Source organism: Macaca mulatta, chromosome X (genome assembly GCF_049350105.2).
Source record: "Macaca mulatta isolate MMU2019108-1 chromosome X, T2T-MMU8v2.0, whole genome shotgun sequence".
In the NCBI taxonomy this organism is placed as follows: Eukaryota; Metazoa; Chordata; class Mammalia; order Primates; family Cercopithecidae; genus Macaca; species Macaca mulatta.
The window spans coordinates 87,577,802-87,605,389 of NC_133426.1; the positions used below are offsets into that span (position 1 = coordinate 87,577,802).

Below are 27,588 nucleotides of genomic sequence, written 5' to 3' on the forward strand. Positions count from 1 at the left end.
TATTAACCCGTATGATAACATACTTCATTTCGTTCTTGGATTTCTGCACTGTCTGATGAATTTGCACAAGTTATTACAAAATAAACTGTGATCACGTTGCTTCTTGTTCTCTCATATATTGCAGTTTGTATGCAGTTTTAGATACCAGGGCTTAAAAATATTATAGTGATTTTATGTAAATATGTATAGTCTTTTTCTAGTGGTGGTTCATATTAATGGGTTTAAATGGAAAAAATGGTCCATGTAAGGAGCCATAGCACTGTCAATTAAAAATGTCAAACTCTAATATTTATGAAGAGGTTTATTCTGAACCATATCTAAGTGACCAATGGCCCATGACACAGCCTTCAGGAGATCATGAAAACATGTGCCCATGTTGGTGGTTGGACTCCAGCTTGGTTTTATATATTTTAGGCAGATATAAGACACCAGTCAGTACATGTAAGATGTACATTGGTTCGGTCCAGAAAGGCAGAACAACTGGAAGCAGGTGCTGGGAGGGGGGTAGCTTGCAGGTCATAAGCAGATTCAAAGATTTTCTGATTGGCAATTGATTGAAAGAGTTACTATCTAAAGATCTGGAATCAATAGAAAGGAGTGTCTGGGTTAAGGTAAGGGGTTGTAGAGACCAAAGTTTTTTCATGCAGATGAAGCCACTAGGTAGCAGGCTTCAGAGAGAATAGCTTGTAAATGTTTCTTATCAAACCTAAAGAGCCTGTTCTATTGGTAAATATAAAAGGGAGGAAGGTATAATGAGGCATGTCCAGCTCTCCCTTCCCATCATAGCCTGAACTAGATTTTCAGGTTAACTTTGGAATGCCCCTAGCCAAGAGGAGGGGTCCATTTAGATGGTTGGGGGGCTTTGGATTTTATTTTTGTTATACAGTATATAGTTAATTCACATTACTTTGTTCATATGTTTTGGGTATATAATGTAAATTCATTTCTCAATACAGTGACATTAAGAGCTCTTTGCCACAAATGACTTATAGCTGTGACATATGAGCTACAGCTTGTGAGTTATACACAGCATCTAGAGGGTTTAAGATTCGATATTACTGAAGTTTGGAAATCTTGAGTGTCCTGAGTAGAATGACAGTCCTCTTTTACAAAGAACCTGGAAAATTGAATAGCACCTTTTTAAGGAAGTCTGTGATCCATTAATGTCTCTACTCCCTAGAATTCGTGTCCAGGGGCTATGGAGCAAGTGTCCATGATTAAATGACATGGAGTTAATAGTAATCAAGGAGATTCTGAAATGGGAAAAGTTCCATTATACCCCTTACAGGATGTGCCGTGGGGGCATGGCTCACTTCTTCGGTGACCCGTCGCTCAAACTTCTGGGGGGAGCATGCAGATGGGCAGGCTGTGGGGCTCCGACCCCACAACAGTGTCTAGGGGTGAATGTTTACAGCTGAAGCCCCAGTGGGCGTGTGTTACAGTATGCTCCTTCAGTTTAGCCATCTGTAGGTGCCTTGTGTTAGTCAGCTCAATTAGACCCCACCCTGCCTTATCACAAGGACAAAGGGCTTTCTGTATCCCGGGGTTTCTTGCCTTGTTGTACCAGAAGAATCAGATCACATATGAGCTTGGAGAATGATTGCAAGGTTTTATTGAGCGGAAGTGGCTCTCAGCAGATGGTTGGGGAGCCACAAGGGAGATGGAGTGGGAAGGTGGTTTTCACCTGGATTCAGGCTGCTCAGTGGCCGGGCTGTCCTCTGACCACCCTGGCCAAACTGCACGTCGTGGTGGTTGGTGGCTTGCCAGCGACTGTTGGTGTGCTCTTACACTGGTGTGTTCCTTTCGACATCCAGCTGCTTGTGTGTTCTTCCACCTATGTGTTCCTCTTGATGTCCAGCTACTTGTGTGTGTGCCCAGTAGGGTCTTAGGGTTTTTATGGGTACGGGATGGGGGCATAATGGGCCAAGGTGGTCTTGGGAAATGCAGCATTTGGCAGGAAAACAGAAATACCTGTCCTCACCTAGGTGTGTGGGCACAGTCCCAGGGATGGAGCCCTAGCCAGGGACCACAACCTTCCCTTCCCAGCACTTCCATGCTCCCCTTCTGTATCAATTCGAGGTGTATGTCATAGTGGAAGGGGCATTGAACTTGGAGTATGAAGTTCAGAGCTTGTGTATGAACTCCACCATTCATAGCTGTGTTACAGGTCCCTTCATTTTTGTGAACCTCGGTGACCTCAACTAAAAAATGACTATACATTATAATACTACTCCCCTACCTATTCCATAAGGTTGTCATAATGAAAAAGATTATATATTCATAATTCAGTTATTCATCAACAAGTATATTTTGAGCATCTTCTGTGTGCTTGATTTTGTGCTAGGCCCTGAGGATTCAGCGGTGAACAGGATCGACATAGACACAGTCCCTACTTCCGTTAAGGTTACATTCTACTGGAAAATACAGACGTTAAAGAAGTAAATGCATAAATAAATATGTAGTTATGACTTCTGATAAGTACCAAGAAGAAAGAGGACAGAGTTTAGAGTGAGAGTGTAACAAAAGACTTACTTTAGATAATGTGATCAGGGAGGATGCCACTCCGGAGGTGATGCTTAAACTGAGTTCCAAAGGAAATAAGAAGAAACAGGTATGTGATGTGCAAGGAAAATAACATTTCAGGCTGGGGGCTAGCAACTGAAAGGACCTAGATGAGGAAATTATCTTGGCATATTTGAGGAACACAGGTGATCCCTGGTGTGGCTAGAACAGACTGAATAATGTGCAATAAAATTGGAATTGAAGTCAGAGGAGAGATCAAATAAAGCCAGTGGTAAACTTTATAAACTGTAAAATCCTATACAAGTTTAAAGTGGTGGTGGTATGATTGGCACTATTATCATCAATATAACATTGCTGAGTTCTTTCATCCTTGTAATGTGTGGCCCCAACTGACTCTTGACGCATGAAGATAAGTCTGTGGACTCCTGTTTTTATGGTTTGACTCTGAGCTAAATTGGGTGAAAGCTGGATTCCCCTAACTTTCTTTAAGACCAAAAAAAAAAAAATCTTAGGTTTCTTCTGTAGTTACTTTCCCCCAAATGAGATTTTTCATATCTTGTGGTTCCTAATTGGGTCACTGAATCAGTGCTCATTAGAACAATATGTTGATGTGCAGAAGTAAAACATATATGTTCACCACTTGGTGGTCTGTGGCTCTTCAAGGAGAGAAGTCAGAAAAACCACGTTGAACTGACCTTGGAAAATGTTTGTGTAGAGATAGATTTAAATACTGTTTTAGTAGCAGCCTGTCAGTAAAAGCTTTATTCACTCTTAATCTCTTAGGAAAACAAAAGATTCTGCCAATAAGAATCACACATTTCATCAGACGCGTATCTAAAAAGATGGACTTACAGGTGAAGTTCTATTTGTAAATTTGGAGTCAAGGGAATACTCATCACTCCTAACTCAGTTTATCACTTAAAAGAGTTGTGAAATGTGGTGTCATTAGGCTTCTTTTTTAATTAAAGAGAGTTCAATTTTATTTTCTCTATAATGTTAGCCTTTGAGGGTGTCAGTATTCATATTCATCACTTTTAGAAGAGAGAAATTAGGATATCGTTTTGGTTACTTTCTTTTTTAAATCAGTTCCCTCTGAACCTAGTTATCTAAACAAAGTAGTAAACTATGTTATAGGATTTTGTCCTTTGCTGGAAAGCAGTCAGTTTGTTGCTGTATGTAGCTGATTGGAAGGGAGATTCCTAACTCTTACTGACCAATAGCTATTATCAATATAACTTAATTGCTGTCTGTTAAATGGTGATGATCAACTTTGTGATTAACCTGTCAAAATTGTGCTGAAAAATTAAATTATAGTTACAGTCAAAACAGAGTGTCCAATTTATGCAAAATTAATGTGAGCTAACAGTTTTCACAATGACTTACTTATTTTTTAGAATACCACTGTGATATAATAAAAATAGATACATTTTATTTTTGTCCCTGGTTTTTGGCACAGAGAGTCTAAAACCCTTGGAATTTCCTGAGCGAGATAGAGGAGTGTTTCTTTCAATCACATCTGAGTTTGTACTAATGAGGTGACTCTTGGAGGTGGGGAGGTCAGAGAGCTGCAGGATGGAGGCTGGTTACCAGAGGGGAAACCTCCATAGAAACCCCTAAACAACAGTGTTCCAGGAACTTCTGTACTGGTAAACACATCTACATGCTGGGAAGGTGGTGCAAATTGATTTCACAAGTACAGAGGCTCCTGCATTTGGGACCCTTCTGGGACAAGCCATATGTACCTATTCATCTTGCTACTCATTTGTTATCTTTTATAACAAACTATAGCAAGTAGGGCACTTCCTGAGTCCTGCGAATTGTTCTAGTTAATTGTCAATCCTGAGAGCTGATAGTGGGAACTCCTGAAGTTTCAATTAACCAGTTAGAACTGTGGGTCACTATGGGATCCCACTTTTGGCTGGCGTCTGAAGTGGGAACAGTCTTTTGGGACTGAGCCTTTTAACAATCTAACATTAATTCCATAAAGATAGTGTCAAGAATCAAATTGTGGGACACTCACTCGGTGTTGGAGAATGGAGAATTGGTTGTTGGTGTGGAAAGATGACACATATTTAAGTGTTAGGAAAAAAACCACATCACCATCCTGGCCAGCTACTTTGCTTTGCAATAAAAGAAAGAATTTTTTCCATTTAAATTCCAAGCATCTTCTTCAGTTCTGGTGTTGTAGCCTTTATCAGCTTTCATAGGTTATAGTGGCAATAACTCTAAGGAGAACCTTTTGGAGCTCAGTCAGCTTACTCAGATAGACTCATGGCAAGCCATTAGCAAACCCTTGTTGTAAAAGTGGCAGCTTTGGGTCCAAGGCTGCTGTAGCAATATTTTCTGGGTGCTATCAAATGAAATTAATAAAATCATTTGTGTGGTACTTAGCATCATTACTAGCACATAGTAGATACTGAATATATATGCATGTTCATATATATTTATATGCATGTTTTTGTGTTTCTCTTTCTCTCTATGTGTATATGTATATATATGTATATATACACACATAAATGTTTATGTATGTACAGGTGTGCGTGTCTACACAGACACCCACACACACGCCTCAAAGCCTCAGTAAAACTGGGGATAATAATACTTACTTGGCTGTTATAAAGTTTAAGTGAGATAATATGCTTAGCACAGTGCTTAAAACAGTAACTGTTCTATAACTATATATTATTATTGTTATTATTATTATTACAGGTATACCTTATTAAACTCTATTATCTCTAAAATATAAATAGCACCTAATGCAAGTTATTTAATTCCCTCTGAAATTTAGATCATAAATAGGGGTGACATTCTCAATGTAGATCTGGGATACAGTAACTATTCAATAAATAGTAGTGAATTAGGGATGATGATGTCGATGATGATGATGATGATAAGGAAGATGATGTCACTGTCACCTGTCCTCTGGAAAAGAAATGTAGGCTAGCTGCTAGTCTTTCTGAATAGCAGGATTTTACTACTAGTTGATGCTCTCCCAGAATTGTTTCTATTACTAAATTCACTTTTAACATGCCTATCCTGCTGTCCTTTCTCATGCCTTCTCTCTCACGCTCTCTCTCTCTCTCACTCTTGCATGCCAAAGCAAGCTGTTTCTTTGTGAAAGCACCCATGACATAGTTGAGCTTACTATTTTTTAGGTCCAGCTGTACATTTTAATGAACACTTTTCATATTGTGGAATAATGATCCAGTCTTTCCTTCTTAAAACATGTAGGGTGAAATCCTCACTATTTTTATGAAACAGCGTCTGATCTTGAACTTTTATGACTCACCTCAGTCACTTCACCTGTATCTTGACCCTGTCAGATCATGTCTTTATTTAAACTTTTGGTATTTTGTTCTTTATATGTTTTTGCATTAGTTTTTATTTTAAAAATATTTCTTTAAAGTATTTTAATCTTTACTATTGTGGTTTGGTGCCTTCTTAAATTTTATGCTAGGGATGACTACTGCCTCATTCCTCTCACTGGAGGATATCATATACAACTATGTGATATAAATACAACTTGCAATTGTGGGATTCACCTTTTCTGAGTATGAATATGGAAATCTATAATAGTAGTTGAATTTTTACTATCTATTGATTTGGAGAACAAATAATAACAAGAAGCTATCATGAATTTGATAACACTTTGAAATGAATTTGTATTTTAGTTTAAACAACAGCATCTACACATATTGAAAAAAAATGTGTGTTTAAGTGCAAGACTTATTTATTCAGTCTATAGACAGTGCTTTGCATATATAGAGCTTTGTAGACCCTTTACAATGGGTCTACAAAGAGTTACAAACCCTAACTCTGTTTCTCCCTCCCTATTGTTCATCCCGACAGAGATCTCTGGACCACGGATTAGAAACCACTGCTGTAAGAATTCAGATATAAGGAAAATCAGTGTGCCTAAAATATGTTTAGAGAATATAGGACTTTGATATCCATGAGCATTTGAATACCTTGGCCAAGATTATACAGCCAATAACTTAGCAGAGTCAGGATCCATATCCAGGATTTTACATTGACATGACTTTGGCATGAATTTGAAAAATGAGTAGGAGAAAAGGAGTAAATGGATGTGGGAAGACATTCTATTTATTGAGTGCCGTTTGGGTGCCAAGCTCAAAGCCAGGCACTTTGCATTCCTCTTTCATGTAGTCTATGAAATAGGTGTTATTACGCCCATTTTACATTTAAGAAAACTGAGTCTCAGAGCATTTGAATACCTTGCCCAAGGTCTTATAGTCAATAATTTTAGAGCCAGGATCCGTATCCAGGATTTTACATTTTCGTCGTTCGACTAAGAGAGGAAGAAGTCAGCTACTGTTAATGCTGGTAAAAAAAAGTTTGAATTTAAACTGGTAAGTCAGGAGTATACAGAAATTAGTTGTTTGCTTTTATACTTTCCTCTTTTGGCAGGCCCATCTTAACTGCCTAGGTGTTTTTAAATGTCCTGTTGAGGAAGTTTGTGTGTTTTTCTAGGCCGTTATTCAACAGATTATTTTGTCTTTCATTGATTTATTATTAACATTTACCTCTACTCTCTAGGCTCTTTACATAGTCTAGAATAGTCTGTTTTTCACAGGCTATCTCGAACAAGTTGCAAAAACATAGATAGTTCCTTTACTGGCCCTTTCTAAATTCTTCAAATTGGATTTTAAAAAGTAGATTACAATTACAAATAAGTTGCATCAATATAGAAACACCTCGACTTGCTCACTTTCTCAAAGTAATAAGGCAAATGTTAAAAAATCATTTCTGCATTACGCATTAATGCATTACAGATGATGAAATGGCTTTCCTCATTTTCTCTTTAGTTTTCTTTCATGATTTTTACAAAGTGAATTTATGAACAGTTCAGTGCAGCTTTTCGTTTTTAAGGTATTAATGATTCTTCCAAGTTTTCCATTATTTTGCATTCAAATATGGCCAGGAGATGTGAATATTAATTACATTTTTTTAATGATTTTTATTATAGCAAAACATTCTCCATTGAGTTTTTTGGTGTAACATGGAAAACTTTTCTGTTGTGAAAGTGTATGTACTACTGAACGGCAAGAGAACTTATGGAAATTTTAAAGTTCTTAGATGAAGCTTAACTGTGGAAATATTCTACTTTTTCATCTCCCACTAAAATCATTAAGGCTCTCTGTGTCTTGAGACATGAATTCTTCACTTTGACTGTAGGTACCTGTTAATAGAAGTTTACTAAACATGTTTTAATATCAGAAAGGGTTGTAATTCTGGGTTTTGAGCTATGTCCCTTTCCTTTGCCTTTTAGATTTTTGTGATTGTGTCTTGGACTAATGCCAGTAGTTATTGTGGATATTTATGAGCTAGCAAGTACTTATGAGACATCTGGGTCTCCATACACTGTAAAGTTGAACAATTAAAAGCACAAACTTTGGATTCAGGATACATGTTTTTAAATCTCATGTAATGGATCAAGCCATCATTTAATGGTGGTTGTCTTGAGTAGGTTACTCACGTTTACCCTCTTCTCAGAGAGTTCCTTTCTTTATCTGTCAAATGAAGATAATAATACCAACATCATAGATTTATTTTGAGGATTTAGAGATAATGTTATATGCTTCACACTGTGCTTAGTACATAATAGGCACTCAATTAAAGCACTCAATTAAAGGTAAAACTAACAAAATTATGATGAATATTATTTTAATGTTAGCAAAGAAAACATGCTTATGAGCTCAAAGATTTAGGATATAGTATGCCTGGCAGAGACCACTACCAAACTGTCCCAAAAAGTAGTTGCTTTTTTCTTTTAGGAAGTCTCCAGGTCTTACAACCCAGAGTTTGGAAGGGTTGGGGAGAGAGAAAAGGGATCAGATAATTTGTATTTTTAATGCTTAGGCTTGCTAGGTAGTTGAGTATCTGAAAAATGAATATGGAAACTTGCCTCAGTTGACAAAAGTAGAATGTAAGATAGGGAAAGAGACATAGTGCCTCAACCAAACAAGTAAGAGCAATAGTTTACTGGTTTTCAGGTATGATATATAGACTACCCATCTCTACCCAGAGTAGTGTTTTTAATGCAGATTCCTAGGCCCAGGTCTTGACTTTCTGAAGTATATTTTCAATCATACTGAGGTTTGAAAATCTCCTGGTATAACAGAATAAGGTTGATATGAGTTCAAATTTTTATTTTATTTTTCCACTTATTAACTGTATCCATGGCTCCTGTACTTCTTATGTTCCACTCCAACTCTGCTTTTACCACTCTAGCCTTTTTTTCTCCTTGTTATTATGTAACTCAATCAACTAACTGTACATACTCAATTAGATAGTTGTGTAACATGCCATCATTTGGTCTTAAACCATTGGAGTGCTATCACTGGCTCCCCCTATTGAACTTGTACAGTTTTCTAGCTGACAGCTGTTTTTTTAATTTCCTTACCTCTCATCCACAATGTCTGGTCCTGACATGACTGCCAATTCTTCTCCCTAGTTTCTATGTGGTCTGAGTTACTACCCTGACCAATCTGATGCCCAGGGTTGTTTGTTTTTTATAAGTTTACCCAATTTAGAGCCCCGATAGCAAACTTAATTCAAGGGTATGGGCTCAGATGCAAAACTCCAGAGTGTATAGCCTACAGATTCTATATTCACCCAATACTTCTTTGTACCCCAGTGCCGATCATGTCCATATCTAACTGAAAAGGCAAAAGCACATGTGCTAGGTGTGGAGAAATGGACAAGGATTCTGCACTTAAGCAGAATCTCAAAAAATAAACAATAATTTTATTATTAGAGATGAAGAGAAAGGACACTCCTGTGAGAGGTAACAGTAAGAGCAAATACATGACTTAGGACTGGTAAATGACTCAGTGTTAGGTTTTCTATAAACATTCCATTGTTTCTCACGGTGCAGTATGAGTAACGCCTGCTTCAAAAGTCTCAGAGGGTAACTGTTTAAAATTTTATTCATGGGTGCTCTAGACTTATTAAATTTGGATCCATGGGAATGCGACTCAACAGTCTGCATTTTCAACAACAGGCGCACCATCAAAAAACATCAAGTAGCTATATGTAACGAAGCATATGTAGTTGAAGACTTGAGAAGATTGAGCCATGTATTTCTGAAAGGGCTGAAAAGTATATAGTTTAGAGAATGCTCTCTTTCTATAAAAAAGTGGCAGCATTTGCAATTTGCCTCACACTACGGAACCGATACCATTTGAGTTATAATCCACAAGATTCTAGAAGAAAAGAAAGTTATCTGATCTAAAGTCCAGTAAGTTTTGTTGTGTGTGTGAGGGAAGGATGAAGGGAGAGAGAGAGACTGAGGGGGGGGGGGGAGAGAGGGAGAGAGAGAGAGAGAGAGAGAGAATAGGATGACAGTGCAAGGAGGCCCTGGTGTGACTTCTAAGTAGCAGGGAACCTTCAGTAAGAAAGAAGGCACAGTCTAAAGACTTGAAACCATGGAAATTAGTGGTGGAAGTGGCCATGGGTTCAGGCACCTCTGCCTTTGGAAAGTGAGTGAACAGTAGAAAGAACTACCTCTTGTGGCTTGAGTGCCAGTTCGGCCACAGTATAGTAGAACACCAGGTGGACTGCTAAGATTTTTGACTCTATTATCTGCCTCCTGCACAGCACCTTTGAATCTACCTGGGATCTGGGGGAACTCACCATACTGACGAGAAGAACACTGGCCAGGCTGGTTTTGTCACCTGCTAATTGTAGAGCCCCGGGGCCTTGAGCAAACAGGCAGTAGCCAGGGGGTGATTACAGCAGGCCTTGGGTGAGACACAGTGCTGTTTGCTTCAGGTCTGACCCAGTGCAGTCATAGTGGTGGTGGCCACTGGTACTTGTGTCACTCTATTCCTACCTTTGGGTAGTGCAGAACAGAGAGAGAGAGAGAGAGAGAGAGAGAGAAACTCCATTGCTTGGGAGAAGGTAAGGGAAGAGAGCAAGAGTCTCTGCCTGGTAATTCAGAGAATTTTCCTGGAAATAGCCCAACACCATCAAGGTGATACCTCTATGAGTATGCAACAGCCAAAGCATTAATGGACTTGGCATGCCTTCTGAAGCAGCTGCAGCTTGGATCACAAGCCCAATTTATTTTGAATATCTGGAGAGCTTTTCTAAGAGAGGTACAAACAAGCCTAGACATTGAAGATTACAAGAAATACCTAACTTTTTAATGCCCAGATGACAAAGAACATCTACTAACATCAACACCATCTAGGCAAACATGACCTCATTAATTACTAAATAAGACACCAGGGACCAATCCTGGAGAAACAGAGGTATGTGAACTTTCAGACTGATAATTCAAAATAGCTGTGATGAGGAAACTCAAAAGAAATCAAGATAACACAGAGAAGGAATTCAGAATTCTATCATATAAATTTAACAAAGAGATTAAAATAATTAAAAAGAAACAAACAGAAATTCTGGAGCAGAAAATGCAATGAGGATACTGAGAAATGCATCAGAGTTTTTTAATAGTGGAATTGATCAGACAGAAGAAAGAAGTAGTGGTCTTGAAAACTGGCTACTTGAAAATGCATAGTCAGAGGAGACAAAAGAAAAAAGAATAAAAAAAAGTAGCATGCATACAGAATCTAAGATATGGTGGAAAAGGGCAAATCTAAAAGTTACGGGCCTTAGAGAGGAAGTGGAGAAAGAGATACGGGTAGAAAGTTCATTCAAAGGAAAATTGACAGAGAAACTTCCAAAACAGAGAAAGATATCGGTAAACAAGTACAAGAAGGTTGTAGAACGCCGAGCAGATTTAACCTAAAGAAAACTGCCTCAAGGCATTTAATAATCAAACTTCCAAAGATCAAGGATAAAGAAAGGATCCTAAAAGCAGCAAAAGAAATAACATAAAATGGATCTCCAATGCATCTGGCAGCAGACTATTCAGTGGAAACCTTATAGACTAGGAGAGAGTGGGACGAAATATTTAAAGTGCCAAAGGCATTATAATGATAATGAGCAAAAAGTAATCTCCTGAAAGTACAAAATTCACTGGTAAGAGGAAATACACAGAAAAAAACACAGATTATTATATCACTGTGACTGTGGTGTGTAACACTCTTATCCTAAGTAGAAGAACTAAACGATAAACCAATCAAAAACAATAACTACAGCATCTTTTGGAGACATAGACAGTACAATAATATGTAAATAGTAACAACAGAAAGTTAAAAAGCAGGGGGATGGTGTTAAGGTGTAAAGTTTTTATTAGTTTTATTTTGCATGTTTGTTTCTTAATGCAAACAGTGTTATTATTAGCTGAAAATAGTGGGTTATTAGATAATATTTGCAAGCCTCATGGTAACCTCAAAAATATATACCGTGGATATACAAAAAATACAAAAGCAACAAACTAGATCATATCACAGAATCACCTTCGCTAATGGAAGACAGGAAAGAAAGAAAGAAAAGATCACAAAACAACAAGAAAACAAATAACAAAATGGCAGGAGGAAGTCTTTACTTACCACAACAACATTTAATATAAGTGGACTGAATTATCTAATCAAAAGTTGAAGAGTGAATGAATGGATATTAAAAACAAAAGCAATTAATCTGTTGCCTGTAAGAAACATATTTCACCTCTAAAGATAGATATAGACTGATACATATGTACATATACATAGTCTGAAAATAAAGGGATAGAAAAACATATTCCATGTCGATGGAAAACAAAAAAAGAGCAGGAATAGCTATACTTATATAAGACAAAATTGATTTCAAGACAAAAACTATATGAGACAAGGTAGGTCACTATATAATGATAAAGGAGTCAATTCAGCAAGAGGATATAACAGTTTTAAATATATATGTACCCAACGCTGGAGCATCCAGATATATAAAGCAAATATTGTTAGAGCTGAAGAGAGGTAGTCCCTAATAAAATATTAACTGGAGACCTATATCCCACTTTCAGCATTGGACAGATCTTCCAGATGGAAAATCAAAAAAGAAATATTGAAATTAATCTGCATTATAGACCAAATAACAAGAAAAATGCTGCAAACTATACAGATGTATGGAAATTAAATAATATGCTGCTGAATTACCAGTTCGTCAAGGAAGGAATTAAGAAAGAAATTGAAAAAAATTTTGAAATAAATAATAATGGAAACACAACATACCAAAATGGATGAGATACAGCAAAAGCAGTAGTAACAGGGAAGTTTATAGATATAAGTGTCTACATCTGAAAAAGGGGAAACTTGAAATAAGTAACCTAACAATGCATCTTAAAGAACAACAAAAGCAAGAGCAAACCAAAAGCAAAATTAGTACAAGAAAAGAAATAATAAGGAAATAAATGAAATTAAAATGAAGAAAACAAAGCAGATCGGTGAAAGTAAAAGGTGGTTTTTGGAAAAGCTAAACAAAATTGACCATCCTTTAACTAGACTAACTAAGGGAAAAATGAGAGATGTAAATAAATAAAATCAGACATGAAAAAGGAGACATTACAATTGATACTGCACAAAATAAAAACATTATTAATGGCTACTATAAGCAACTATACGCCAGTAAGCTGGAAAATATAGAAGAAATGGACAAATTTCTACACACATGAAACCTACCGACACTGAACCACGAAGAAATCCAAAATCTGAGCACAACAGTAACAAGTAATGAGATCAAAATCATAAGTAAAAGTCTCCCAGTAAAGAACTACCTTGAACCTGAAGGTTTGACTGCTGAATCCTACCAAATGTTTACAGAAGAAATACTTTTAATCCTACTCAAAGATTTTGAAAAATAGAGGAGAGAATACTTCCAAACTATAAGGCCAGCTTCTCCTTGACACCAAAACAAGACAAAAACATATCAAAAAAAGAAAACTGATGCAAAAATTCTCAGCAACATACTAGCAAAACAAATTCAACAATATATTAGAAAGATCATTCATCATAACCAAGTGGTATTTATTCCTGGGGTGCAAGGATAGTTCAACATGCAAATCAATCAGCGTGATACATGATATCAACTGAGTGAAGAATACAAATCATATTATCATTTTAATTGTTGCTGAAAATCATTTGATAAAATTCACCATCTCATTATTACAAAAACTCCCAATAAACTGGGTATAGAAGAAACATATCTCACCTTAGTAAAAGCTCTATGTGATATGCACACAGCTAGCAAAATACTGAATGGAGAAAACTGAAAGCATTTTCTCTAAGATCTGGAACATGTCAAGGCTGCTTACTTTCACCACTGTTATTCAACATAGTGCTGGAAGTCCTACTAGAGCAATTTGACAAGAAAGAAATAAAGGGCAACCAAACTGTAAAGGAGGAAGTCAAATTATCTCTGCAGATCATATGGTATTATATTTGGAAAAAACTAAAGACTCTGCAAGAAAACTATTAGAAACTGATCTACAAATTCAGTAAAGTTGTAGGATACAAAATCAACATACAAAAACCATTAGCATTTTTATATGCCAACAGTGAACAATCTGAAAAAGAAATAAAAAATTAATCTCATTTGCAATAGCCAGAAATAAAATTAAATAACTGGACGTTAAACAAAGAAGTAAATGATCTAATGAAAACCATAAAACATTGATGACAGGAACTGAAGAGGACTCCAAAAAATGGAAATACATCTCATTTTCATGGATTGGAAGAATCAATATTGTTTAAATGTTCATCCTACCCAAAGTGATCTCCAGATTCAGTGCAGTACATATCAACATACCAATGGCATTCTTCACAAACATACAAACAACAATCTGTACAGTTATATAGAACCACAGAAGACACAGAATAGTTAAAGCTATCTTAAACAAAAAAGAACAAAACTGGAGGAATCACATTATCTGACTTCAAATTGATGGTGGTGGTGGCCTATCTGGAGCAGCCTCTGTGGGGATGCCAGCTACAGTGGGGGAGATGCAACTGGGGCTACACACTGTGCAGAGCCAGCAGGGGCTGGTAACTGGTGGGAGCCCCATCCCCTACTGAGTTGGCAGGGTGGGAGCCCCATGCTCCTGTGTGCAGCTGCAAATGCCCAGCCAGAGTTCTGAACCCAGGCATCCCTGCCCTCTTGCAAGGCTGGAAAGCCATCCCTGCTTCTGCAGGCTCAGAAGTGCCTTCTCCCTCTCTCTGGCCTCTTTCCGCTCCTGGTGCCTGCTCTTGGGTGAAGCAAAGTTGTGGCCATGTCTGGGTGCTGTAGCAACCCAACTGGGTGTTTGCATGATTGGAGCGGTGCTGACACACCAGACCCTGCTGCCTCAGCTTCCTCTGGATTTGAGCACTGAGGATCCTGAGAGGGATACCAAGGAAGCTGAGGGTTGCTTGGCACGGGCCTGCAGGCACCCCTTGGCACAAACAGCCTGGGTGCTATGGATGGCAGGTTGATGGTGGCAGAAGGCAGACAGTCTCCTGGGTGGAAAGGGATGGGTTTCAGGTGAAACCCCACCTTCAAGCCAGATACAGTCTGAAGCCTGGAGGCCAGGCTGCCAGTTCCAGGTGGAGTCCATGGCCCAGAGTGATAACTTCGGTGTTTTTTCTTGGCCCACCCATGGCTTCCCATGGACCAATCAATAACCATTTCCTCCCTGTGAGCCCATAAAAACCCCAGACTCAGCCAGACTCTGACAGACACTGAGATTACTAGCTGCAGGAAGGCGCTACTCACCTTGGGTCTCCTGAGTGTTCTGTCACTCAATAAAGCTCATCTCCTGGCTGACACATGCACCCCTGCTCACTATGTTGTGGGTAACAAGAGAGAAGAGCTACAGTCCTTTGGGGAGCCCAGACTTAGGGTGTCCCTGAGCCAGAGATGTGACATCCTCTTTGGGGCTCTGCAGTTCCTGGCATCTGCAAGCACCACTACGTTCCCCACATGCAGACGCAGGTGGTTGCAGTGGAAGGCACATGTGGTACATCTGGTCCAGTCACAGCCTTGCATGGAGCTGGTACCTGTGTCAGTGCCTGGAGCTGCCTGCCCAACAGCAGAAGCCAGCATGCCTGGCTGTGCACAGTGTCTGGTCCCCACACTTGCTCACCCACAGACCCCTCACTTCTCTGCCCCTGGCTTGCCCTTGGCAGGTATGGGATCCAGGACAGTGGTGCGAGCCAAGTGCAGCCTGCCAAACTGAATGGGTGGAATAAGCCTAGAAGTTGTAAGTAATACTGAAGCACAAGGTCCTGCCAGCTACAGAGTTTTCTAGCTTGCAAAATTACACCCCAAGGATCCCATGACAAAATTATACTACAGTGCTATAATAACCAAAACAGCATGGTATTGGCATAAAGACAGACACACAGACCAATAGAACAGATAGGAGAACCCTGAAACAGATCCACACATTTACAATAAACTCATTTTCTGCAAAAGTGCCAAGAACATACACTGGGAAAAAGAGAGTCACTTCAATTAATGGTACTGGAAAACTGGACATCCATATGCAGAAGAATGAAAGTGGACCCCTATCTCTTGCCATATACAAAAATCATATTTAAATGGATTAAAGACCTAAATCTGAGATGTTGAAAGTACTACAAGACACTGCTACAAGAAAACATTGGGGGAGACTTTAGGATATTGGTCTGGGCAAAAATTGCTTGAGTAACACTGCACTGGCACAGGCAACTAAAGCAAAAATGAATAACTGTGATCACATCAAGTTACAAAGCTTCTGCACAGCAAGGGAACAATCAACAAAGTGAAGAGACAGCCCACAGAGTAGTAGAAAATATTTGCAAACTATCCATCTGAAAAGGCATTAATAACCAGAATATATAAGGAACCCAAACTATTCTAGAGGGAAAAAAAAAGCTTATAATCCAATCTAAAAATGGGCATACAGATGGCAAACAGAAATATGGAAAAATGCTCAACATTACTTATCACCAGAGAAATGTAAACCAAAACTACAATGATATATCATCTCACCCCAGTTAAAATGACTTATCTAGAAAGACAGGCAATAAAAAGTTCTGGTGAGGATGTGGAGGAAAGGGAACCCCCATACACTGTTGGTGGGAATGTACATTAGTACAACCAGTATAGAGAACTGCTCATAGGTTCCTCTAAAAACTGAAAATAGAGCTACCACGTGATTCAGCAATTCTACTGCTGGATATACCCCAAAGAAAGGAAATCAATATATCAAAGAGGTATTCTGCACTGCCGTATTTGTTGTAGCATTCACATTAGGTAAGATTTGGAAGCAATCTAAGTGTCCATCAACAGATAAATTAAATGTAAAGGAAATGTGGTACATATGCACAGTGGAGTACTATTCAGTCATAAAAATGAGATCCTGTCATTTTCAACAGCATGGATAGAACTGGAGATCATTATATTAAGTGAAATAAATCAGGCGCAATAAGGCAAATGCCATGTGTTCTCACTTATTTGTGGAATCTAAAATTCAAAACAATTGAACTCATGGCCATAGAAAGAAGAAATGTGGTTACCAGAGATTGGGAAGTGTAGTGAGGGGGTCGGGAGGAGATTGGAATGGTTAATGGGTAAAAAGAAGTTGGAAAGAATGAGTAAGACCTACTATTTCATAGCACAACAGGGTGACTGTTGTCAATAATAACTTAATTGCTAAATATTTAAACAACTGAGTATAATTGTATTGTTTGTAGCACAAAAGTATAAATGCTTGTGGGGATAGAGACCCGATTCTCTATGATGTGGGGATGGATACCGAATTCTCTATGATGTGATTATTAACATTGCATGCCTGTTTCAAAACATCTCATGTCCCCCATAAATATATATACCAACTATGTGCTCACAAAAATAAAAAAAATAAAAAATACGTAAATTCTTACTTGATTGTATTTATACAGGTCTTTTACATATATTCTAATATATTTACATGAATAATCATAATAATTTATGAGGGTAAGAACTCATGTCCCTCTTTTAGACCTCAGGAAACTGAGGCCTTGAGGATTTAAGTGATTTGCTTATTACCTCATGTCTAATAGGTCAAATAGCCAAATGGTGAACCAAATTTGACTCAGAGTCCAGTATTATTGTTAATACACCACATTGTCTCCCTCACCTATTGAAATGATAGCAGTAATAATGACAACTGACATTAATTGAAAGCTTATCATATGTCAGACATTTTTAAAGCATTTTATTAATTTATTTAGTCATCTTTTTTGAGTTATTTTTTTCTACCAAAGTTGGCTTTCTTTCTTGACTTCTAAAATCCTTGTATCTAATGTATGTCTTTTCCATGCAAATCTTCACAATTCTTTAGGAAACACAGACCAAAAAATGTAGGAAAAAAATCCAAGAAAAAGGAGTGGTAGGGGGAACACATAAATTACAGGACTGGACACATTATGTTCATTTGGGACTATGTTCATGTAGTTGTCTCTGTCAATCAGTTGTAGGGCTGTAGTTAAGTAACAAGACATCACCTAATCTACTATTTAAAATGTTAGTTGACAGGGTACATTTCTATGAAAAAGTTTAGCTGAGCCTCCTATTTTATGAAGTTTAGGTTATTGTGCCAACATGCAACATGTAATGTCGCCGGGCGCGGTGGCTCAAGCCTGTAATCCCAGCACTTTGGGAGGCCGAGACGGGCGGATCACGAGGTCAGGAGATCGAGACCATCCTGGCTAACACAGTGAAACCCCGTCTCTACTAAAAAATACAAAAAAATAGCCGGGTGAGGTGGCGGGCGCCTGTAGTCCCAGCTACTCGGGAGGCTGAGGCAGGAGAATGGCGCAAAACCCGGGAGGCGGAGCTTGCAGTGAGCTGAGATCCGGCCACAGCACTCCAGCCTGGGCGACAGCGCGAGACTCCCTCTCAAAAAAAAAAAAAAAACATGTAATGTCATGCTTGTTGCCCTAAGGTGTATTTATCATCTTCGAATTGTTTGCTTTCTCAAACTAGACAGGCAGAGAACAAAAACCAGTTGTATGTATTAATATATAGTAAGCTTTAAACTTAAGCCAATTTTAAATGGATTTCTAGTAGCTCATGAATCAAGTGTGATTAACAGCTTTAAGAAAGGTTCTTTTTTTATTTTATTTTTTAATTATACTTTAAGTTCTCAGATACCTGTGCAGAACGTGCAGGTTTGTTACATAGGTATACACGTGCCATGGTGGTTTGATGCACCCATCAACCCATCATCTACATTAGGTATTTCTCAAAATGCTATCCCTCCCTCCACCTCCTGACAGGCCCCGGTGTGTGATGTTCCCCTCCCTGTGTTCATGTAAAAGAAAGATTCTTTCCTGTCCACAAACAAAGGTCATTTTAGAACTTGGGGATAGGCAGAGGAAGAAAAACCTAGAAGGTGTCAGATGCTAGCAGAGCATTTTTGCCTGCTTCATTACTTTGCATCCCTCTTTTCTGGTTTAGTTCTTGGGCCTGAAAGTCAATATACTCTACTTTTCTTCAGTGAATGTCTTCTGATTTAGAATTAGGCCAAAACAGGCTTTGATTGAAAGACGAAAATACTGCTAGTAACTGATTTTACAGTGATTACAGCATCAATAGAATAGATTTTGTCAGTATTCTCGTGAGAGAACTATCCAAATGGTGCATTGTGGTTTAAACAAGGCTTTCTGCTCTGAATAGGCCTATACTTAAAAGTATTTATTGAGTACCTGCAATGTATAAGGCACTCTGTTCTGTATTCTGAGGCACACCAACATAAATCAGATGTGAGACCTGCCCTTGAGGAGACTCTGTTATCTAGTAGAAATAACAAGACTTTTATATGAAAGTGTATTTTTTCACATTTCACATCATATTTCACAAAAAATATCTAGGTATGTATATATTTTTTTCCAGATTTCTTCCTTTGCACACAATGATTAGGCTTGGCAAGCTTGCTTTTATGTAATAAGAGATCTTAAAATGCAGAAGCAGTTATATCAGCAGGTAACTGTGGAAGTAGAAGGAAAAAGAGAAGTACATTGCATTAATTTACTGATTGTTCATGCCTTACTGTGTGAATAACCATTATATATATATATATATATATAAAATGGTTATATATATATATAAAAAATATATATATATATATATAAATTAAAACCTCTTAACTTGTAAAGATAGAAATTACTGAATATATCATCTTGTTTTGCTGTACCATGTTAGTTTTCTTTTTGTTCAGATAGTTCTGTCTGTTATAATTTTATGGTATCCAGTCCATCACTGATGGGCGCCTAGGGTGATTCAATGTCTTTGCTGTTGTGAATAGTACGGCGATGACTATGCAAGTACATTGTCTTTTTGGTCGAATGATTTTCTTTTGGATATATACCCAGCAATTAGATTTCTAGGTCAAATGTTAGTTTTGTTTTAAGTTCTTTGAGAAATCTTCAAACTGCTTTCCACAGTAGCTGAAATAAATTATGTTCGCATCAACAGCATATAAGCATTCCCTTTTCTCCATAGCCTCGCCAGCATCTGTTGTTTTTTGACTTGTTAATAGCAGCCATCCTGACTGGTGTGAAATGGTATCTCATTGTGGTTTTGATTAACATTTCTCTGATGATTAGTAAGGTGGAACATTGTTTTATATGTGTGTTGGCCGTTTGTATATCTTCATTTGAGTAGTGTCTATTCATGTCTTTTGCCCATTTGTAATGGAGTTAATTTGTTTTTGTTTGTTAATTTGTTTAAATTCCTTATAGATTCTGGATGTTAAACCTTGGTTAGATGTGTAGTTTGTGAATATTATCTCACCTTCTGGTCTGTTTACTCTGGCACTAATTTCTTTTGCTGTGCAGAAGTTCTTTAATTAGGTTACACTTGTCAATTTTTATTTGTTTTTTCTTTCTTTCTTTTTTTTCTTCTTGCAATTGCTTTTGATTACCTAGTCATAAATTCTTTCTCAAGGAAGATATCCAGTATAGTTTCCTAGGATTTCTTCTAGGATCCTTAGAGTTTGAGGTCTTACATCTAAATATTTAATTCACCTTGAGTTAAATTTTGTACTTCAGTTAAGGAAGGGGCCCAGATTCAATCTTCTGCATTTGGGTAGCCAGTTATCCCAGAAACGTTTATTGAATAGGAAGTTCTTTCCCATTGTTTATTTTTCTAAACTTTGTCAAAGATCAGATAACTGTAGATGTGCAACTTTATTTCTGGGTTCTCTATTTTTTTTATCTTAGTCAGTAAGTCTGTTTTAGTACCAGTACCTTGCTGGTTCGATTATTGTAGCCTTATAGTGCAGTTGGAAGTCAGATAATGTGATGCCTCTGGCTTTGTTGTTTTTGCTTAGGATTTCTAGAGCTATTTGGGAAATATTTTAGTTTCATATGAATTTTAAAATAGTTTTTTTTGTAGTTCTCTGAAGAATGTTATTTTTAGTTTGATAGCAATAACATTGAATCTGCAGATTTCTTTTGGCAGTGCGGCCATTTTAACAATATTATTCTTCCAAATCATTAGCATATAATGTTTTTCCGTTTGTTGGTGTTGTCTTTGATTTCTCTTGGAACTGTTTTGTAGTTTTTGTTATAGAGATCTTTCACATTTTGGTTTGATGTGTTCCTAGGTGTTTTATTCTTTTGTGCCTATTGTAATGGAATTGCATTATTTACTTGGCTCTCAGCTTGGATGTTATTGTTCTATAGAAATGCTACTGATTTGTGTATATTTATTTTGTATTAGAAATTTGTACTGAAATAGTTTATCATTTCCAAGAGGCTTTTGGAAGAGGGTTTAGGGTTTTCTAGGTATAGAATCGTATTGTCTGTGACAAGAGATAATTTGACTTCTTTTTCTATTTGGATGTTTTTATACTTTCTCTTGCCTCATTGCTGTGGCCAGGACTTCCAGTACTATGTTGAAAAGGAGTGATGACACTGGGCATCCTTGTCTTATTGCAGTTTTCAAGAGAAATGATTCTAGTTTTTGCCCATTCATTATGATGTTGGCTGTTGGTGTGATATAGATTACTCTTTTTATTTTGAGGTATGGTTCTTTGACACCTAGTTTCTTGAGGGTTTTTATCATGAAAGGATACTGGATTTTATTGAAAGCTTTTTCTGCATCCAGTGAAATGATTATATGGCTTTTGTTTTTCATTCTGTTTTTGTTGTGAATCACATTTATTGATTTATATATCTTAAACCAACCTTGCATCCCCAGAATGAAGTCCTGCTTGATTGTGGTGCATTAACGTTCTGTCGTGCTGTTGGACTCAGTTTGCTAGTATTTTGTTGAGGATTTTTGTGTCTAGGTTTATCAGGGATATTGGCCTGTAGTTTTCTTTTTCCTTGTGACTTTGCCAGGTTTTGGTATTAAGGTAATGCTGGCTTTTTAGAATAAGTTAGAGAGATTTCCTTCCGCTTTGTTTTGGGAATACTTTCAGAGGAATGGGTACAAGTTCTTCTTTGACTGGTAGAATTTGACTGTGAATCCATCTGGTCCAGGGCTTTTTTTTTTGGTTGGAAAGTTTTTTTAAATTACTGCTTCAATTTTGGAACTCAATATTGGCCTGTTCAGGGTTTCAGATCCTTCCCGATTCAATCCCAGGAGGTTGTGTGTTTCCAGGAATGTATTTATATCTTCTAGATGTTTTAGTTTGTGTGCATAGAAGTGTTCATAATGGTTCCTGAGAATCTTTTGTATTTCTGTGGGGTCATTTGTAATGTCACCTTTGTCCTTTCTGATTGTGCTTATTTGAATCTTATGTCTTTTTATCTTTGTTAATCTAGATAGTGTATGTCTGTCAGCAGGTTTTATATTGTACCATGCAGATAAACCTACAAGCCCGTAGATGGCACTTACAGGTAAGAGCTGGCTGCACTCAACACAGCTAGGTATATACTTGATTCTTGTTTACCGAGAGACTCTTTGATGAGGGCCCTGCTGTGTCACAATTTCAGTGGACCAGGCTGGGGCACCCAGCACTGGCCCACACAGACTAGTTCCAGGTCAACAAGCTGGCCCTGGTGGCAAGTCTCATTGTCCAGAAGAGACAGCTGCTATAGCAGCTCTCTTCCCTACCCAGGCTTATGGCAGGGCAGAGCACAATTCCAGTGCCTACTGCTGAGGCACTTTTCACAGTTTTGGCTGTGGAGACCCCCTACTTAACTCCAGAACAGAATTTCCAATCTCTGGCGAAGGACTAAAATGCCTGCGTGGTTGTGCCACCAGGTTGCATGACTGACTTTTATGAACCCGGATTAAAAATCGCATCCTGCTCTTAGTCTTGGGTATGGGAAAATATCCGCAGCTTTTCCTGGTGTCTTTCCCTCACAGTGTCTTCAAGCCTCTTCCCATGTTAGCTCCAGGGGTTGGGAGAAAGAAAGCGCTGTCCATTGGCCTGAGTTTCTTGGATCTCCAGTGGAAAGATGAATCATAGTGGGAGGCTCTCTGCCTCTCTCATGTACTTTTATCACTTTTATTTTTTCTCACTTTTATCAGCTCTATGCCATCACAGGGACTGTTTGCTGACATTCTTCTCCCAAGGATCTGGGATGTTCCTCACAATTCTGGTGGATCCTCATTTTCCTTCTTGAATTAAAGCTCACAGAGTTTATCTATATGAACTATGTTGTTATTTCCAAGTGGCTGAGGCATGCTCTAATACACCTTCTTGGGAAAACAAAACAAAAAGACAAAAAAAACTTAGCTATCTTTATTTCTCTTCCTCTGACACCTAGAACAAGTGTCAAGAAAAGTCTCAGCTCAATAAATAGTTGTTAAATGGGTGCTTGATTGAATAATTCTTAATTCTTAATCTTTCCCAACCAATACATCAGCAAATCTCATTAGTTATTTTAATAATGTCTCTTAGAGAGTAAATTTCCTCTCCATTTTTACAACTTATATCTTCCACTTGACCCTTGTTCTTTCAGACCTAGATTAAACAATAATTTCTTAACTACAGTCTATTTTCAACCTATCTTGCATACTTCTCTTATACTAATTTTCCTCACTGATTTCCTTGTCTCATTTTATTGCTTATAACATACACATTATATTAGGGGACTCATGAATCCTGTTAACAATCCCTTTTGTAATGTGAATCTTGCAATTAAGCATTCCATTACATAATATCTTATATGTCTGCAAAGTTTTACATGCCTATAGTTTCCCTTCTTATGTAGTATTTTTGCCTTCTCTTGTAGTCCCCAGAACACTGCTAGGCCCAGAATGAGTACTTAATAAATACTTGTTGCCCTGACATACAGACGGTTATCCATTTGTGTTTTTGTGAAAAAGCTAAACTCTTATTCAACAAAGTGATTGAAAGAAACCAGAAAGTAACTATGCAAGTAGTTAGGAAGAATATCGGTGAACAGAAATTTTAATCTTAAAAACTAGTGCTCTAAAGGGGCAGTACAAAGGAACTTTTTGGGAAGTAATTAAACTGTTCTCTATGGTAGTTACATGACTCTATGCATTTGTTAAAATTCATAGAAATGTACAACAAAAAAAGTGAATTTCACAGTGTATAATTTAAAATAAAATTTGAAAATATTTTTAATATAATGAAGGTTTTAACTTTTTTTTTAATGCAGTATCCTAAGCAACATCTTGTCTCCATGTTCTGGAGTTATGCACTTGCTTTTACTTTCTTAAAAATAGTTTCAACTGGCCGGGTGCAGTGGCTCTCTCATGCCTGTAATCCCAGCACTTTGGGAGGCCGAGGTGGGCGGATCACGAGATCAGGAGATCGAAACCAGCCTGGCTAACACGGTGAAACCCCGTCTCTACTAAAAATACAAAAAGTTAGCCGGGCATGGTGGCACGTGACTATAGTCCCAGCTACTCGGGAGGCTGAGGCAGGAGAATCGCTTGAACCCGGGAGGCGGAGGTTGCAGTGAGCCGAGATCCGAGATCTTGCCACTGCCTTCCAGCCTGGGTGACAGAGTGAGACTCCATCTCAAAAAAAAAAAAAAATATATATATATATATATATATATAGTCCCAACTATAATGGTAGGTGATTATTTCCCTTCCTAGTCTCCCGCATAATACTTTGGTATAACCCAAGTTTGGTGTTGTACTCTATCCTCTTCTTTTTCCTTTTCCACATTTAAAAGAAATTATTAAGTATAGTTGAAATTATGCCTTCAATGATATACAGTAGCCTGATTTATATAAAGTTTACCAACTTCAATTATTTTTTTTCACCTCAGAACAAACTTTCAAGGCCAAATTCTTGTTATTCATAAAGCACCCTAGGTGCAATAAAAATGCAGAATTTAGACCTTAGTTTAAGCTTTTCTTTTTCTCAGTAAATACTGTTCACAGTCATGAGCCATCTTTTCCTTCAATTGTACTAGTAGATAATAGGCACCAGGCAGTCATTGAATGTATCCAAATATACCTGGTCCCCCTGTTGGATGGAAAAGCTAGACAGCTTCATTTTGTGACCTGATACTCTGCTGAATAAGCAAAGACGATGGAAATTTCCTTTCCAGACCAGACCATTTTATGAAAATAACTTCTTAGCCAAGAAGCTATTGGGGTTGATGAGGCCCCTATTCTGTGCTAGGCTACATGGAAAGATTGCTACAATATATCAGACATTTTGATAGAAAAGAGCAAAATAATTGCAGCAGTTCTTTGAATGGAAAATTTTAACATTACAAATAAATTCCATCTGTGTCTGCACATGTAGTAGTTACAAGAAATTTTATAGCCTTAACTTTTGGTCAAACTGGCTACACAATGTTGGGGTAAGAAAGACTGGAATTTCCAGACCTTCATTAATCATACCTGCATGTAGGTGAACCCCAAAATTATATTGACCAGAAGTTGTGATAAGAATTGTACTCTGTTTAGCAGATGTGTGTTTATTTAGGAAATGAATGTATTCAGCAAAACCTCAAATAAAATATATTCATAAATACACCATCAGGTAGAGTTAAAAAAATACTGCTTTAAGTTATACCATAGCTTCTAATCTTAAGTTTGTGATATTTATAAAAAGTCCTGCTGATTTTTAATGAAGACTGCATAATTAAAGAAACCTCCTAAGACTTTCCATAAGTCAAGGGACACCCAGCTCTCTACTAATTATCATAAACTAAATTGGCAATCTGGGACATTTTATGAAAATTACTTGTATTTTAATGGATTTTATGCAATACCATTTAAAATATGTTTTTGATTTCAATTCTATACTTGAAAAGAAATGAATGCTGAAAAATGTATTAGACAAAAATATTTATTAGAATAACTGCTTAAAATATGTTTTTAACTGTTAAAAGAAAGTAATTTTATATTTTAATACTATAGTTTTCTGTTTATTATTTTAAAGCCACTCTTTTTTTTCCCATTGGTTTGACTAGCTAGCTTCCCATTTTCAATTTTTAGTATGAAAAATTTCCTGATTGTTTAACAAATTACTGTTATTCTTTTTTTTATTTAGGACTTAATTCTTTAATTTCCTCTTGTATAATATGGTGGTAAAGATCATGGGTTCTAAAGTTGAGCTGTTTAGTTTGAATCTCTGTTCCACCATTTTCTAGCTGTGTTCTCTTGGGCAAGAAAGTTAAACTGCTCTGAGAACTGCTTTCTCGTTAATTAAAATGAGACACAGTGCTTAGTGTCATGTCTGGCATATGATATAAGTATTTAAAATGTATAATTCTCACATATGTTTCACTGAAGTATGGCAAATTGAATTTTAATGTCCCACTAAACTTTAAACATTCTAAAACAAAAATAGTATTTTCTAATTTTTTTTGCTTTCTGAAAACCAAGGCTGTGGAACCAGAACTAACCTACAGGACTTCGGGGGTAGCTTCCACTGCTAAGATATTTCTTGGAAACATGAACTGAAGAATATAGAAAAAGTATTAATCATTTTTAAAATTGCTGCAGGACTACAAGCGCCTACCATCATGCCCGGCTAATTTTTTGGTATTTTTAGTAGAGACGGGGTTTCACCGTGTTAGCCAGGATGGTCTCGATCTCCTGACCTTGTGATCCACCCGCCTCGGCCTCCCAGAGTGCTGGGATTACAGGCCTTTGAAGAACTCAGCAAACTAATGATCAAGGCTAAGGAAATGGTGGAGTTATCAAAATCAATTGCTAATAAAATTAAAGACAAACAAGGTGACATCACAGAAGATGAGACCATCAGGTTTAAATCCTACTTGCTGAGCATGGGAATAGCTAACCCAGTTACCAGAGAAACCTACGGCTCAGGCACACAGTACCACATGCAATTGGCCAAACAGCTGGCTGGAATATTGCAGGTGCCTTTAGAGGAATGAGGGGGAATAATGTCACTCACGGAGGTGTACTGCTTAGTAAACCGAGCTCGAGGAATGGAATTACTCTCACCAGAAGATTTAGTGAATGCGTGCAAGATGCTGGAAGCACTGAAATTACCTCTCAGGCTCCGTGTGTTTGACAGTGGCGTCATGGTAATTGAGCTTCAGTCTCACAAGGAAGAGGAAATGGTGGCCTAGGCCCTGGAGACAGTTTCAGAAAAGGGATCCCTAACATCGGAAGAGTTTGCTAAGCTTGTGGGAATGTCTGTCCTTCTAGCCAAAGAAAGGTTGCTGCTTGCAGAGAAGATGGGCCGTCTTTGCCGTGATGACTCAGTGAAAGGCCTGCGTTTTTACCCAAGTTTATTTATGACACAGAGCTAAGGGTTTTGTGTTTAAAATCCTTTTTGTCCATATGCTTGCGTCGTGTAGAGGTTGTATGACATTGAGCTAAGAGGTAAACCCCGATCAACTGAGAATCTATTAGAACTTCAAAAAAACAATTGCTACATAGCAGCAGTCTTTTTAAATTATTTCTTAACACTTCCACTTGTTTTCACATCAAGAAAAATTGAATTATTTATATGGAATTCTACATATTCTGGAAGGCTGGGAATATTTAGTGCTTTTTTCCTGTTCCCCTAAAAAGATAGTCACTTAGGTGTTGGTCTGTTTCAAATCTAATATTAAAAAGTTGCAGTATTCTATGATGAAGAATCATTAACAAATATTTATCATGTAGATATTTTAAAATATCCATAAATATTTACAGAAACTGCATCTATACCAACAAACAAAGAAACATTCCTGAGATGTTACCTGAGATATACCTGAAACATACCTGAGATGTACAGAAGCACAGAGATGATTA

At 37.5% G+C, this 27,588-nt stretch overlaps 1 protein-coding gene and 1 pseudogene across 1 annotated transcript in view; both read left to right on the forward strand.

Annotated features, from left to right (window-relative positions):
* The window catches only part of SH3BGRL (SH3 domain binding glutamate rich protein like), a 94,533-nt gene that overhangs the window by 37,502 nt on the left and 29,443 nt on the right, over nt 1-27,588 (forward strand).
* On the forward strand, nt 22,262-27,162 carry LOC144338787 (vacuolar protein-sorting-associated protein 36 pseudogene; annotated as a pseudogene).